At 42.5% G+C, this 16,769-nt stretch overlaps 1 protein-coding gene across 2 annotated transcripts in view; it reads left to right on the top strand.

Annotated features, from left to right (window-relative positions):
• The first annotated feature begins 6,497 nt into the window (after positions 1 to 6,497).
• The window catches only part of LOC117649395, a 30,618-nt gene continuing 20,346 nt past the window's right edge, over positions 6,498 to 16,769 (top strand). The window contains exons 1-2 of one of the 2 annotated variants that reach the window (XM_034392106.1): positions 6,498 to 6,601; positions 6,701 to 6,789. The gene's annotated coding sequence lies outside the window, so the exon portion shown is untranslated. Of the gene's footprint in view, positions 6,602 to 6,700; positions 6,790 to 13,371; positions 13,476 to 16,769 lie in introns of those variants that run through there. The other variant, XM_034392107.1, reaches the window with a different exon arrangement.

Raw genomic sequence — 16,769 nt, 5'->3', positions numbered from 1 at the left:
ATATGTCATGGCTTTTATTAAACTTTTAATGGAAAGAACTCTGACCGGTAGAACAGGCCGTTTGGTTTAGTGATAGCGCAGCCAGTTACTCTAGTGGGATAAAAGCACTTTCCCTCTCTGCACGTCAGCCGGCACCACTCGTAAACGGCTCGGCCGATCTGCCTGAGATTATACAGGATCATTAGAAAAGTCCTTGACCACCTCACGCCAGTTTTCACTTTATGTCTTTTTTCGCCAACCAAGTTAAAAACGATTGTAATAATTCCTGGTAATCACGAGGTTAATTTCATTTATGTTCTGGTTTAACAAAACTATCAGAGGCCAGAACTGCGTTGAGTGGAGTTCAATTAAGTGAGTATGGGGCGATTTGTAACAGATTTTGGAATTCTCTATTCAAAATTAAGAACATTCTGCATATCGGTGTCAAACTTGTGCCAGTTGAGCAGTCTGGCCCTTCATCTAGACTGTGCAGCTCCATTGGATCAATCTGGAGGCCGTAAACTTTGAAATCTAAGACGCTTTCCAAACCCTTGCATGCTGTTACGAATCGCCCCAGCATGGGGTGAATTGTAACAGCCATGGGGCCTTTCATAACATCCAACATATTAAATGAAACATCGTCGGGAATGGCATCTCCTCCAGCAGTTGTTCATCGGATGTCCTGCAGACGCCTTAAAATCTACATTACAAGCGGCCGTTGACCGCCTCAGCATTAACTGACCGGCTATGTCAACCCTAACCTCACTTTTTTCAATTTTGGAGGAAAGAATAGAATAACTCGCTTTAAAATGCATTTTGAGCTGTGTAAATGTATTGGAATTAGGCAGCAGATGATTCGAGAAATAATTTAAGCATTTAATTGCTAAAACTACTCAAACTCTTGTTTTTATACGGGTCTGTTACGAATCACCCCAAATGCCTGTTACGCAAGAAATACGTCCCTAACTATCACTGGAAAAAGTAAAAGCAACTTATGCCACGTGGTTACATTGTAAAGGGGTCACGCTTCAAGGCCCCAACGGTACTTCGATGGTGATTCATACCTGGGGAGCCTCAGACAGAAACTTCCTAGAACTCAAAATAAAAGATTTGCCTGTTTTCGGTGAACCCTATATTTCAGACGCCCTCCAAAACTATACCTGAGCACCGATCACATCCGCTTCGATTGTTGAAGGACCCTGTACTTGAAGCGAAAGAGGGGCCATACTCAGATTTTCCTCTGCTCCCTCCACTTGAATTAATAAACGCATTTGTTACGAATCGCCCCTGTTACAAATCGCCCCATACTCCCTTACATGTTTGGACCACTGTCAGGAATTTCCGAGAGAAATAATATCATGGAGTTTTTCCGAAACTTGTGTATGGAGCTCTCCATTAAAGCAAACTCAACAAGTAACAATGGATGCTTCACTATCAGGAATCTCGAAGAAACGTTCGTAGCCAGGAAAAGAATGAGGGAGAGGTGACCCCCATTCTTGTTCAGCACAATTTTCACATTTATACGGGAGAGCTGCAAGATGTAGGTCAAAAAAGCTCGAAGGAGGTGGCCCCACGTTTGTCCATTTCATGCTTCAGAATGCTTTGGAGAAACCTTTTTCAAAATATTTAAGAAAATACATACATTTTTACCTCACCGCCTACGTTTCAAGACATCCGGCGACCCTTGGAAACCATCCCTCACATAACACGACCCCCATCGCCTAGTCGCTGTCGCCGTCACGCCGTGTGCTAGGCAAGGCTCCGAGGTTGAGAACGATGGACCTGAAAACATTTAATACAGAGTTCAATCAAGATCCAAGTACTTTTAGAAACAGCGGTAGTATGAGCCACATACTCAAAGTTGTAACACTGAAAATTGAATGGCAAGACTGATGGCCAAAATTTGGTGAGACAAAAAAGTCTCGCCATTTTTTGGCGAGAAACAAAAGTCTCGCCATTTTTTTGGCGAGAAACTAAAGTCTCGCCATTTTTTGGCGAGAAACAAATGTCTCGCCAAAATATGGCAATAATTGCAACCCCACTCTATTTGATACTGGGAAATATATCCCAATCGAGATCACTCTGGTAAACACATCACTAACTACAGTCTTTCAATTACTCAAGTTGAAAATAATACAGGAAGCTATCACTTTCAGATATGAAAATATTAATGTTAGGTTATATGATGTGAATTTGGTTTGCGTCAGCAAAGCGTTGCCCAACTATTTACTTTTTTTTTGTCATCGTTTAAAAAGACATTGGTCTAGTGGGAGGTCAATTTCAGTGTCCATGTAGTAAGAGATAATGTCTTTAATAAGAGGCCTTAACAAAGCGACATCCATGATGACACAAGTTCTTACTCACTCCTTTGACTTATTCCAATCCCCAGCTTAACCTTGCTGCACTTGGGCATTGTTGGAGGTTCCATGGACAGAACTCGGTTAATAAACTCGAGTTAAGAAAGTTCTGTGCACTATCTAGCACTCTCCGTTTCGCCGTCTCCACTGGACAAAATGCCAAAGTACAGCAGCAGCACTTCAAATCGCCAACACAGATATAATAAAGAAAACATTTTAGTGTACAGACAAGCAACACAGCAACAGGACTGCCATGTTGAAATTCATTTGTTGTCCTCGTTGTGTCGTCTGCTACAGTAGCATTTGTTTTGCGGTAGTGCCAACCTGCACTGCCTTCCAAAAGTAATTTTACAAATAACGAAAAAAATGTATAGGTTGGCACTACCGCAAAACAAATGCTACTGTAGCAGACGACACAACATGGCAGTCCTGTTGCTGTGTTGCTTGTCTGTGCACTAAAATGTTTTCTTTATGATATCTGTGTTGGCGATTTGAAGTGCTGCTGCTGTACTTTGGCATTTTGTCCAGTGGAGACGGCGAAACGGATAGTGCTAGATAGTGCACAGAACTTTCTTAACTCGAGTTTATTAACCGAGTTCTGTCCATGGAACCTCCAACAATGCCCAAGTGCAGCAAGGTTAGCTGGGGATTGGAATAAGTCAAAGGAGTGAGTAAGAACTTGTGTCATCATGGATGTCGCTTTGTTTAGGCCTCTTATTAAAGACATTATCTTTAACTACATGGACACTGAAAGAGACCTTTTAGGATCTGACTCACTGGACCAATGTCTTTTTAAACGATGACAAAAAAAGTAAATAGTTGGGCAACGCTTTGCTGACGCAAACCAAATTCACATAATATAACCTTACATTAATATTTTCATAACTGAAAGTGATAGCTTCCTGTATTATTTTCAACTTGAGTAATTGAAAGACTGTAGTTAGTGATGTGTTTACCGGAGTGATCTTGACTGGGATACATTTCCCAGTATCAAATAGAGTGGGGTTGCAATTATTGCCATATTTTGGCGAGACATTTGTTTCTCGCCAAAAAATGGCGAGACTTTAGTTTCTCGCCAAAAAAATGGCGAGACTTTTGTTTCTCGCCAAAAATTGGCGAGACTTTTTTTCTTTCCCCTAGGTTGGAATGAATTCTGACCTTTGACTTTTCAGTGAAACGACTCTGGACTTGGAAATACATTTCCTTCATTGTACATAGCTATAGCCGGGACCTTACCGGTGACTAGCGCCTCTACTGAGCGGCGAGCCCGATATTCATCTAGATTACGATGAAATAATTAAAATTATTTGTTCATGCAGCTCTTACCTCAAACAAATTTTGAAACCATACATTCACATTGTATTTTCCTGAAATAAACCAAAGGCCGACACCTTTTTCTCCAAATTTTTATCCCTTTTTAATTCCCCCGTAGACTACAGAGTATAAAATTAAATTCTGCCCTTCTATTGAAAATTCTCCATTCAAGGACCGTTCATGGAAGATGATGATACGTCCAGTACTGTCCTGTGTGCTAGTTTTGGCAGTATGCTCAGGAGCATTACAGAGAAAGGACTTTCTCTGTAATTGTATATAGAATTGTAAATAAACTGTGTCCTGTGCCGTGACCTGCACCGCCGCGCCGTGCCCGTTGGATTGCGAGCGCCCGGTGCCGCTGGCGCTCTACGCGGCGAGGGATTGTCAATATTCCGCGCAAGCCGTCGCGCGCGAGGAGGGAGTGCCATTGTTTACGCCCGCTGCGGCTGTACCCGGGGGAGGGTTTGTCGATATTTCGCGCAGACTGCGAGCCAAGCCAAGCCTCATGCATTCACTTAATATCCCGCTCCGGCAGCCAGCCCCTATTATTGTTAGGATACAGCCTCGGTTTCTGGACTCTCGAGTAAAAGCAAGCTGACATACCTTAGTGTCTTGTTTTGTTCTAGGTATGCCAAAAATACGAAACGGGTCAAAAAGAGGCAGGTTTTCAGTCCCGATGGGAAGTACGAGGTCCCCGCACTACCGCCTCAAAACTTGAGGGCGCCTCTGAAGTGCTTGAGCTCAGTCCTTGGAGAACTGGCCCAAAAGCTCTTGAAGTGCCCGTCTACTCTGCTACCCTTTGTCCAATAGACCTTTCCAGGCTAAGCTTCTCGTGCGATAAGCTAATCTTTGCGCCGCCACACTTCGAGAAGCAACATATATGCAGCAAAATGGGACTGAACCGGATAGTACACTGTTGAAAATTTTCAGTTATTTCTTAGGCTTTCTTGGGAAAGAAAGATAAATGCAATATAAAGCCTGACCTTACAAAAGAACAAAATAGAGAGGCATTAGAAATTTCGGAAGAGTATCAGGTGTCTTTGTTTCGGATGTTGCAGACTTAACAAAATGTAAGTACCCACCTATAAGGATAGACTATGAGTTCGGCAGAGAAACTACAAGATGTGTCCTGACGAAAAGGAATTTGCAGAAAAACACATTCAAAAGTTACTTGGATGCAGATTTGATTGAACACTGAACATTGCGTCATTCATCTGATTGGAGGAAGTTCACCCGGCATCCATTATTTTGGCTCTCCTGAAAAATGATGAAGATTGAGTTATCCCCTTCTTCCCCTTCATGGATCAATTTTGCCTCGGGGCCTTGGCGGGTGCTCACTCTGCACCCAGACCGGATATCGCAGCGAATCAGGGGCGAGCCAAACGGTCGCCTCAGCCCACCCATTGATGGTGAACGCCCCTCGATAAAATACGCGGGAACAACGCGTGTGACAGTAACGAGTCCTTGATTAAATCGCAAATTCACCCCAAATCAGTCGCCCAAAAGTATCAGGTCCGCATTAAATTGTGCGTCATTTATAAATAACTAAGAACTGCGAGACAAATTTATAACGACCGAGGAGTTCGGTAAAAACTAAAAAAAAAAACCTTGCGAAGTATTTCCCGGCATTGAATTGCAAACTCTCTTACAACTCTTTTTAAAGCATTGCGAAGTATTACTTTCCAACTTGCAGATAAACCAAGGTTAATGCTATATTCAAAAAGGAACAAACCAGAAAATTCTATTGCTACCAGAACTCTTTACAAACAGGGACAAAAACCAATCCGTCATGTACAACGCCAGGCATTCAAAACCTGGCACACTAGCTGTACGCTCTAAAACAAGAGGTAAATGGTACTATGCTAATTTCCGAGCCAATCCAAATGCTTCCAAGGCCATTTCAATACTTCAGCAGTGCATTGGAGTCTGTACCCCCAGTTGAAAGGACCGTCGAAAATCTGCTCTTGAGACTGCAAACAGAAGAAGGTAAAATGAAACAACTGGACAAACCAGTCCCTGCCTTCGAGGTTGATGCGCGTGCCAGGCTGGGACTTACGGTGAACCTCAAGTGTTTTCGCTGTTGAGCAGGTCACACAAAAGCAAACTGCATACTGCACCGTACGGAAGAAGGAAGGCAGTCATAGGACAGAAGACGGTTACTTCCTTCAGTTCACCTGCCAAGACCTGCCAAGTCTGTACAAGAAAGGTCAAGCCACAAGACAGAGGATTGTAACTTTCCACAAAAGTACTGTAGAAAATGCCGAACTGCTCAACATGATGGAATGGGCTCCAAGTACAACAAGCACTACTACAGTAACAGAGGCACCCATAGAAGAGAGAACAATGGTGGGCAACGTAACAACCACAACAGATCATGTGACAACAGGAAGGTGACCAGCACAGCAAGCCGAAAGCGAACAGACAAGAACGAAAAAGGAAGGTGAAGCCACAAAAAAAAGATCTCAGTTGCCTCAAAACGGCACCCGTTTGACCACACCAGTTGGTGTGGTTAGGTTGGTGTGGTCAAGAGAACGTTTCGTATTTCAATGTAGTGCGACTATACTATCGCGATAACGGTAACGCGTAACATTTGAAAGTCATTTTAGCAATCCTGAAAGAGAGTGCCTTCTGAAGGCTGACTTTCACAAAGTCCCTTGTGACGTCCGGTACAGGTAAACCTGAGAACTTAAACGAGGCAGACTGCGTGCTGCAATCGCCTTCCAGCGGAGCTATCTCAACACTGCCTGTCGGTTGCCTAGCAACAGTGTGCCACCCCTCACCCGCCTCGCAACCCGGCACTTGTTATTTGTTGTGATGCGATAAAGGACGACACTGTGCGGCTAGCGGAGAAGGCAGTGACTGAGCGCCCGCCACACGAGTTAACGCGTGTAATATCCTTTCGTCTGATCGACTCGGACATTCGTGCTGGGAGTTAAAAGTTTCGTCTTAAGGTGAGTGTTTTCCTTCGAGAAGCAGCATCCACTGAAGGAATGCGGCGACGTGTTCTAAGCTAAATAGATAGGACGACTGACAGTTGACTCACTTGACAGGAAAGTGCTTGCCGATGGCAAGTATCGCAGAAGAAACCCGGTACACCGTGGTCCCAAAGGCTGAAGACGCGTCCTAGACCTCTATTCCGGTAAGAGATATTTTTAAAAGTCACGCGACACCAATCAATCATCAATTTCAGTTTGTTCTTCTCTCGTGTCCGGCGCTAAGCCACAGAGTGACCGATACAATCTGAGGCACTACCCCGACCTCAATTCCCGGCGCAGCGAGCCCGTGCATTGATGTACACTACAAACCCAACTGTCTTCTAAGTACACACTTACAAGTACATGCTTGGCCAAGTACACACTTACAAACGCTTGCTTGACGCCGTATAACTCCATGCGTCAAGCATGCATTTGTAAGTGCGTACTTAGTAGACAGTTTAACCTAATAGGTTTGCAGTGTACCTGTGCTTAAAATTCCCCTCTCCCCTTGAACCTTGAAATAATCCAGTTTTTAGCCAAGTCGTTTCCCTTTTGGTCGTAATCTTACAATCAACTAGGGGTAGGTTGGGGAAGAAAAGTACAAAACGCGTACTTTGCACTGTACAGAAGTTCCAAATGAGGATTCAACTATTCTGCTCTCGTGAACATGTAATCCAATGCCTTCCTAATGAAATGGATCACTGACCGTTGATTATAGTTCCCCACATTACGTACAACATGCCAAAATGTATGTGATTTCGGAACTCCTCGAAAAGGGTAAGAAAAGTACACCACCGGGAAAGAAAAGTACAACGAAAAGAATTGCGAGTTCGAACCAGGAGACCACCAATCTTGGCTCAATACAGGTTTACCCCTAAAGTGGAGAGCTTTCACTTGCCATTAGTTCAAGTTTCGTCAAAATCGGTCAATTGGTTCTGATTCTACATGGACTCATCACAGAAGGTCCAAGAAGCCTTTTCTCAGAGATAAGTGGGTACAGCATTTTTGTACTTTTCTTCCCCTTTTCACGTAAATGCCCAATAACTTGTTTATTTCTAGTCTAATTCTATAACTTGTGTTGACATTTTTTGCTTGTCTCGCCTAATCAAATCTATTTCCGTGATCAATTCAATTTTCATCCCGCTTTTAGTTTCTTAGAGGGTGTTCTTTTCTTCCCCAATACCTGTACTTTTCTTCCCCAGCCGACTGTACTTTTCTTCCCCATTTCATTTTTACACTTATAAAAAATTGTGTTGAAGCCTAAGAGCATCGAACGGCACTGTTTTTCAAAGATGATGGTCTAAGCTATAAGGTGGTACCTTACATTGGACTGTCGGCTGATTCTGCAGGAATCTGTACTCCAAAGTACAAACATTTAAAAAAAAGATTTTCATAGTTATTTTAAATGTGTTTTTCAAACGTGCCGTTTGATTCTAAATATTATATGTAGAACTGGGCTAAATTTATTTTTTGTCAGCGGGATGACCAATCTTTCTAAAACCACTAACGTGATGGTTCAGTGTAGTTTCAGTTCGGAGATGTAACGGGTGTACTTTTCTTACCCGAGCTTCGAGTGTACTTTTCTTACCCAACCTACCCCTAATATCACTTTCGTTTACTGCAGAAGCAGAGTTTGGAGTTTATAACGAAGCTTACCTCGTGGGCCATTCCGAGATAAAAGCGAAAATGCGCGAGTTGGGCATTTTTTCTGGGGTACGGCTTAAGGCTTTTCGGGGAAGAAAAGTACAAAACGCGTACTTAGCACTGTACAGAATTGAAAAATGAGGATTCAACTATTCCGCTCTCTGGAACTTATAATCTAGTCCCATCTCGACGGCCCACCCTTGTGAGTACTCTAGCCTCTGATTAACTAAGCGATAGCGAAGCCTGTCACTCGCGTGGGGTTAAAAAGTTTTGTCGGTCTGTGTGTCCGCACTACTCCTGAACGGCTCGGACAATACGGCTGAGAATTTGCACCGTCTTAGGTATATCCTTGGCTCGCACACACTAAACTTCTTACGGATACATCCTATCTGTATTACGGACATTTTTTGTGCAATTGCAATTACGGACAGATTTTGCTTGTAATACGGATGAAATCATCCGTATTACAAAGAGTTTTACGTCCGTACCATACGGACATTTTCGTCTGTATGTTACGGACACGAAAACCTTTATATTACGGATAAAATCATTCGTATTACAAGCAAAATCTATCCGTAATTGCAATTGCACAAAAATGTCCGTAATACAGATAGGATGTATCCGTAAAAAGTTTAGTGTGCAACACAGCAAAATTCAGCTTTCGTTCTCAATCCATGCGGCCAAAACCACACGAAATACAAAGAACCGCTGAAAAAGGCAAGTTTTGAGCGGGAGGAAGATTTCGGTCCTAAGTGGTGCTAGCACGGCATGTAGGGTTATTTTGGGAATCTGAGCCACCAGACAAGTTCAACGGATTTGGTTCCGACAATATTGGCCGCTTCCACGAGTTGGCCACATCAGGACCCACCACAGCGCCGAGTTACACGAGGATAGAGTACTTCGGGGAAAGCCTAGACCGGAAGGCATCGACAAACCGAGAAAAACAAATGAGCATCGCCCGGCCATGCTGAGCGGTGGAGGGGGTCGGAATCGGCGGAGTGGGGGTGAAGGCGGCGCTCGCATGCTTCCCCCACTATGCCCATCCCGACCCCAACACCGCTCAGCACAGCCGCGCGATGATCTTTGGTTATCGCGTTCCATCGCTGACTTTCGGTCTAGGCCGAGGGGCAAACAACTTGAATTTAGGTGTACATTTTCCGTGAAATAACGGTGAAATAACGTTAAAATAACGCCAAAATGAGCGTGAAATAGCGTGAAATAACGGTGAAATAACGTTAAAATAACGCCAAAATGAGCGTGAAATAGCGTGAAATAACGGTGAAATAGCGCGAAATAACGTGAAATAACACGAAATAACGCGAAATAACGTTGAAATACCCTTGAAATAACGTTGGAATAACAATGAAATAACGCACGGTAAACACGGTACCTGGTTTTCCCAGGAGCCCTATGGCGAAGACATAGGCGATTTCCTGGGGGTTCCTGGGAAAACCAGGAACCGTTTTTACCATGCGTGAAATAACGTGAATTTGAAATAACGGTGTACAAATTTTGACGAAGTTGTTTGCCCCTCGGTCTAGGCTTTCTCCGAAGTACCCTATTGCCGAGGAACCGAAAACGCACCGTAACTTTGTGTTTAACAGGGAAAAGTTACGATCAGAGACATGCAACAAATGTGGCGACGTTGCAAGCTTATTCCGATGCTGTCCTTCGTACAGAGCAGAGGTTAGGGCGGGCGAACAGTCGTCAGAAATTCCCTCCTTCTTAGCACATTTCAGCGACATGACGACAGGATGTCTGCAATTTGTCAGTCACTCATTTTGTTTAATGGCCATTATTAGACATCTCGAAGGTCATAGCCCACAAACGTCTTAAAAACCCACACTCACTCCTCTTTCTCCTCGGTTTGTGAGGTGATGAACTGCGGACGCATGGGATACTAATATTCGTTACAATTTCGGGGTGACCATGACCATGGATCCAGGGATTCTTAACTTACACTGTTAAAAAAATTCTGAAAATTCAGACCGAAAGTGTCAGACTTGTCCGTCTGAATTTCGTTTTCAAACTAGAGTCCTTATATTTGGACCGCAGGTCTAAAAATACGGACCTTGTAGTCTGAAAAAAATTTCAGACGCGGCGGTCTGAAAATTCAGACTTAACAAGGTTTAATAATTTGCCCTGCGAGTCTGAAAGTAGAATTCAGCGCCCGCACTACAAACCTAACTGTCTACTAAGTACACACTTACAAATGCATGCTTGCAAGTACACACTTACAAACGCATGCTTGTCCAAGTACACACTTACAAATGCATGCTTGCAAGTACACACTTACAAACGCATGCTTGACGCCGTATAACTCCATGCGTCAAGCATGCGTTTGTAAGTGTGTACTTGCAAGCATGCATTTGTAAGTGTGAACTTGGCCAAGCATGCGTTTGTAAGTGCGTGCTTGCAAGCATGCATTTGTAAGTGTGTACTTAGTAGACAGTTAGGTTTGCAGTGCGGTCTTAATTTTCTGCCCGACTCGTCTGACTCCCGCCCTCTCTCTCTACATACGCTGCCTTAATCGGACTGCCCCTTGCGAAGCACCTTGAGCCCCAGAGTAGCCCTCTTTATAGCGCTCTGGGAGCACCTTGACCAGCTAAGCTTGTAGGCCCGAAAGCGATCTAGTTTGTCTCGGACTTGTTCGGCTGAGTCCGTTCGGCACCGAGCAGGGCCGAGCACCGAGCCGAGCCCAGTGCAGCGGCCGCAGGACTGTCCCCGCCGGTGCATTCTCGGAAAGTCCGGCGAGGCAGGGCCGGCTGGAGGCGCCCTCTGATTGGCTCGGCAAGGAGGGGAGCGTTAATCCGTCGGCAACTCGGAATGTTTTGGCCGACCCGGCGCCCTGCACGCAAAACGTCAGTCTCCAGCAGTCTTCCAAGGTGCACACATCGCGTGTATTTTGCGTCAGGTCCACTCGCTCGGCGCGCTGAAGTCATGTCGACGGAAAGAAGTGCATTTTAGTTCGAAGTGTTTTCTGCTGATGACCCTTCTTGACGCTGTAGTGACTCTGCGCTCGCTGTACGCATCTCCCGAAACTGAAGGGGCGGGCGGTGAGAGGGCGAGAGGTGTTCTAAGTTATTCGCCTCTCCCCGTTCACACTCGTCCCCAAAGTGCCTTCATCGGATATTAGTTCAAACTTCTGGTTGGACGAATCTGATACGTTCACTTCGTGTGCACCGGTGCGTGTTGGATCGTGTGCTTGCCACAGTGAGTTAATTGTTACAACCAAGGTTTGAGTTGATTTTGCAATGATAAGCAAAGAAATTTATGGTTATGATGACTCAAGTGATCAAAGTGACTTTCTAAGTTTTTTCTAAATATTTGTCCACATATCTCAATTCCTGGATAAAAGTTCCTTTCCATTGCATTAACTCATGCACTAAGAGTTGTACACCACCTTATTTTAGTTTCTGAGTTATGGATGTTTACGTTAACTTTTAGTCGTTTCTCTCAAATTTTCCTCACGACAAAGGATTAGCTACCCAGTCTTCATATTATTGTAATTATATCTATTTTTGCAAAGGAAATAGATAGGGATATATTTTTTAAAAAAGCTTAGTTTTCCTGAAACACCATAAACCAATAATAAAGCAAAATCTTTTAAATTTGAAGAAAAATAAAAGTGGGCCTGATAAGTTAGCTTTTTAAAAGCTAATACAGCCTCTTCTGGACTTGTATTTTCAAATTTGACAACGCTTTCTTTTTCATATGCAAAAACAGATATAATTGCCAGAATCTGAAGGCTGGGTAGCTAACCCTTTGTCGTGAGAAGAATTTGGAGGAAACGACTAAAAGTTTACGTAAACCTCCATAACTCAGAAACTAATTAGAGTTGGAGTCCCCAACTTTGAGAATAAATTTATCTAATATTGGTGGAATTTTGACCTCAAAATGAACTTCCTGTGACAAATATTTCTAGGACATGCAAGTTTCACTTGACAGTATCCTTAAGGTTACAAAATTGACTTTTAATAGCCACAGCAATTTTCATCCTTCTTAAAGCATTGGCTGGATCAACTTTCATATATTACCTTGCCCGCACTGCGCACTAAGAGGGAGGCGAGGGGGTATAGGAGTGAACTGCTGAAAGCAAATTCAGACCAGGAAGCCCTTTTTTAAGAAATAAGACATCTCAATTTTAAGCTCACCAAATTCCTAAATTTCAGAGTCCAGCGGTCTTAATACCAATTCAGACTAGAGGTCTTAATCCATATTCAGACTTGTGGTCTGAATTCACAGGTCTGAATTTTCAGACCGCATGTTTCTGAAAAAGTTGGTCTGAAAATTAGGAGTGCCTTTTGCGAAATTTTCTTCAGTTCATTTAGTCTGAGTTTTCAGAATTTTTTTTTAACAGTGTACCTCATAAGGGCATCATAACGTTATCGTAAGAGTTAAAGTTATTAACCTTAACTTCTGACATCTTTTCAAAAAGGGTAAGTTATTTTTTTGTGTTTTGAATTTGTGTAGAGATACTTTTGGAAGTACTTCCAAAAGTCCGTACCCTTAACCTTTAGCGAACATTGTCTTATGTTACGTTATGAAAGCAGTGTTAGTTAAATGTTACGTTAAGATAAGGATCTCTGCATGGATCGCATCAATTTGTTACGTCTTGCTGTGAATGAACTTATTCTGAAAGGCAATCAATTATTGCTACCAGAAAACCCTACTTCAATAGCAGTTTCAGTTTCCCGTTAAGGTTATCGCATCGCAAATGTGTTAGTCACTCTTTAAAAATGACAATTTGATCTAAATCACATGAAACTCGTTGCAGTTTGGTGCTATGATTTCATCTTGCTCTCTAAATTGCAATTAGTTGAGATTATCAGGAGGTTCTCCGTCGCTTCAAAATAATTGTTGAAGGGTCGGGGCAGATTGAGAACAAATTGTTTGCGCTGAACGAAATCTGCTCTGTAAGCTCAAGTGTGTGCCAGGTATGCACTTACGTCTGTGAAGCCAGCCCATCCACCACCAGCCGGTGGTGGTTGGGCTGGCTTCACAGACGTTCTTGGTGCATGCCTGCAGGTACACACATCTTTGCTGCATGCGTTAGCGACGGCAAGTGAGTGCCTAAGGCATGCTACAAAGAAGTGTGTGCCCGCCAGGCACAACTGTTCCACCCAAAGTGCAAGGTCCTGTAACAATGGCGAAACGGCTGTGATCCGTGCTCAGATATGGTTCTGAATGGAGTCTGAAACTTAAGGTATACCTAACTACACAGTAAAGTCCTTACGGATAGTTTTGTGCAGCCATATTACGGATCGAATTTTGTTTGTAATACGGATATTTTTGTCCGTAACACAAAAGTTTTGATGTCCGTAATTTACAGATAATTTCGTTGTAACATACGGATTCCCAAATCTTTGTATTACGGACAAAAACATCCGTATTACAAATAAAATTCGATCCGTAATATGGCTGCACAAAACTACCCGTAACCTACAAACACGGTATCCGTAAGGACTTTAGCGTGCATGCCCGTGGTCCGTCTGGATTTAAAAGAAAGTTTCTGTCTTGTCTCTGATCAATCACTGTCGAAGCATCACTCGGGGCCTCAAAGCAGTAGTAAAAACCCTCTCAGTCGGCACCGAGTGAAGAACAGAAGGAATCAAAATTACGAACCAGTTGCGCGCCAGGGTGATTCCGTGCGTAGAGGGTCATTTTGGATGTACCAAATGTTCTTTTTTAAAGTTCAACTTTAGGGGCTAAATTTGGTGTAGATGGCATACATAGTACCCCACAGTACCCCTCTGGGCGTGGCAGCGCTACAAGTCGACTCTTAATTTCACCCCCTATGAAATACGGCGGAATTTACAGAAATAATGGCGGAATTAACAGATTACGGAATTTACAAAGCGAAGTGTTAAGTCTCCTGACCCGCTGGGTTGCAAGATAGGTAAAAACTGTTGACGGTGTCATTTAAAGCATCCAAAATAGCGTTTTTCAGCGAAGGTTGCGGGAACTTTCTCCCTCAGATAGAGGAGCTACGGCCCGAAACGGAATTAACATCTATTTTTACACCCTTAAGGGAAGGTGGGGTACCATGTGACGGTTTTTGTTAAATGCCCGTCAACCCAATTATACCAATCACATTACATCCATAAGTAGACATGTGAACAAAATGATTCTTCACCTTATAATTTCTGTTGAGATTTCTAATTTATCTGTTTTGGTTGCTGAGTTATCCCGAGTTGAATTGGCCAAGTCAAAGTGTCACTTCGTACCCCACGTAGTACACTATGTGACAGCCTTAGTGTACCATGTGACAGTGGCCTTTTTTCTGGGTTTAAATCCTATTCAGCGTACCTATACGCAAAGAATGAACGAAGAAGTCTTCCAGCTTTTTATTTCCGTTGAGTTTATCAATTTATCATTTTTTGGTTCCCGAGCAATAAAGGTTTTAGTTACTAGTGTACAAATGTCATAGACTGAACACATTCAACTGAGTGAATCGTGGAATCCCATAGCGAATGACAGTGGTGTCACATGGTGCCCAGATCAACAGTTTTAGGGGAAACAGCAATAACGCTCAAATTTTATGCCGTAGAAATCGAGCCAAATCTTATTTGCGCTTAAAACATCAAAGAAGAACATTTTGCAGAGCATATGCCCTTTAAAAATGTTTTTTTTAAAGGTGAAAAGCGGACGCGGCGGGAAATAGAAAAAGTTTCCAATGAGCTATTTTAAGACGGTTTCCAATTCTGATCGCTAAGGGAGAGTGGAGTAATTCCGGACGCCTTTTTTTTTTTTGGTCTTTGAGCTTGAATATGCTTCTTGGGTCAAATGTTATTACAGGAGAGTAAAGTGTGGACTTTTACCTTCACAATGATATACATAAAAGCCAAATCTCAGCAACGGTTAGGGAGATATAAGCGCCTAACAAAAGCCCTGCACGTGCCCGGGAATTACCCCAGCCTGGGGTAATTCCGGACGACCTATGGGGCAATTCCGGACGACCTTACTAGGGGTACGCGCCGTTTTGTTTGGGCGCGTAGTAGGCGAGCGATGCGTCTGTATTCTTGTAGAAGATGGTGAAAAATATATGCAAAGAAAGGGCCCAAATACAGGGTCAATGTGAAACTCAATTTTAAAAGTTTGGTCACAAATTGGTAAATTTTGGGGAAAGTAAAGGTCGGGGATAAAATTTGGAAGTCATTTTCGTGATCAGCGCACCAAAAACTGCAGGAAACTATGTAAAATCGATGTAAAAATTTTGGTCCGAAATTGGTAAATATTTGGAAAAGTAAAGGTCTGAGATGAAATTGGAAGTCATTTTCGTGATCAGCGCACCAAAAACTGCGGGAAAACTATGTAAAACTCGATGAAAAAATTTTGGTCCGAAATTGGTAAATTTTTGGGAAAAAGTAAAGGTCTGAGATGAAATTGGAAGTCATTTTCGTGATCAGCACACCAAAAACTGCAGGAAACTTTTGTAAAGCTCGATGTAAAAATTTTGGTCCGAAATTGGAAAATATTTGGAAAAGTAAAGGTCTGAGATGAAATTGGAAGTCATTTTCGTGATCAGCACACCAAAAAACTGCAGGAAACTATGTAAAACTCGATGTAAAAATTTTGGTCCAAAATTGGTAAATATTTGGAAAAGTAAAGGTCTGGGATGACATTGGAAGTCATTTTTGTGATCAGCACACCAAATACTGCAGAAAGCAATGAAACACCGGGGAAAATTTTGGTCGCAAATCATGTAATCCTATTTGAAAGTATGGGTCTTCAGTTGTTAGGTTTCTTAAGAGCTTTTCCCTGTTCATAGTGTCATGCCACGAACCCTGACCCTGTTACTCAGTCGAGTAACATTTAACAGCCAGCATTGAATTGCTTAATACGATTCACAAATACTTCAATTACCATTCGATATCTCCTTGTTACTGAACTTATGAATACGCAATGTTATTAGTAATACCTAAATAGCCTTTCTCCCTTTTAGTTTAAACTAGTGGATTTAACTATTTTTATTTATCTGCTTTAAATTTGAAAAGAACATATTTACAGGCAGGCTGATTTCAACTACTTTACGGAGAAGACCTTCTGTCAGATCCAATGAATCGTGTCATAGAATCCAATGTCGAGGCCACTTATTGCTAAATGCAAGTTTATCTTATTGATAATGATAGTCATGGTGTGTTATTTAATCTTTGAAACAGTTTAGCAAAAGTATTTACCTAACATTCTGAGAAAATTTAAAAAAAAAAAAGCAAACTCAAACCATGACCAACAAAAATTACCAGTTGTCGCAGAAAATGTATGATTAAGTTAAAAGAATCGTCTCATGAAATCATATGACCAAGTCAGTGAATCGTCTCATTGAATCTGATGTCAATGTCAAACCTTGAATGCGCTACACTCACTCATCATATGGTTTTTTTAAGGTTAGTACTATAGTAAACTCACAGCATTGCAATGAACCCTTTTTCCCCAGAATCAGTGCCAAGAGTCAGCAAAGACTATTTATTTTGGCAAGATTAGCATCTGGTTTGTACTC

This window comes from Thrips palmi, unplaced genomic scaffold, assembly GCF_012932325.1.
Source record: "Thrips palmi isolate BJ-2018 unplaced genomic scaffold, TpBJ-2018v1 HiC_scaffold_4, whole genome shotgun sequence".
NCBI classification, from domain to species: domain Eukaryota; kingdom Metazoa; phylum Arthropoda; class Insecta; order Thysanoptera; family Thripidae; genus Thrips; species Thrips palmi.
This window is presented reverse-complemented; position numbering and strand designations above follow the sequence as displayed.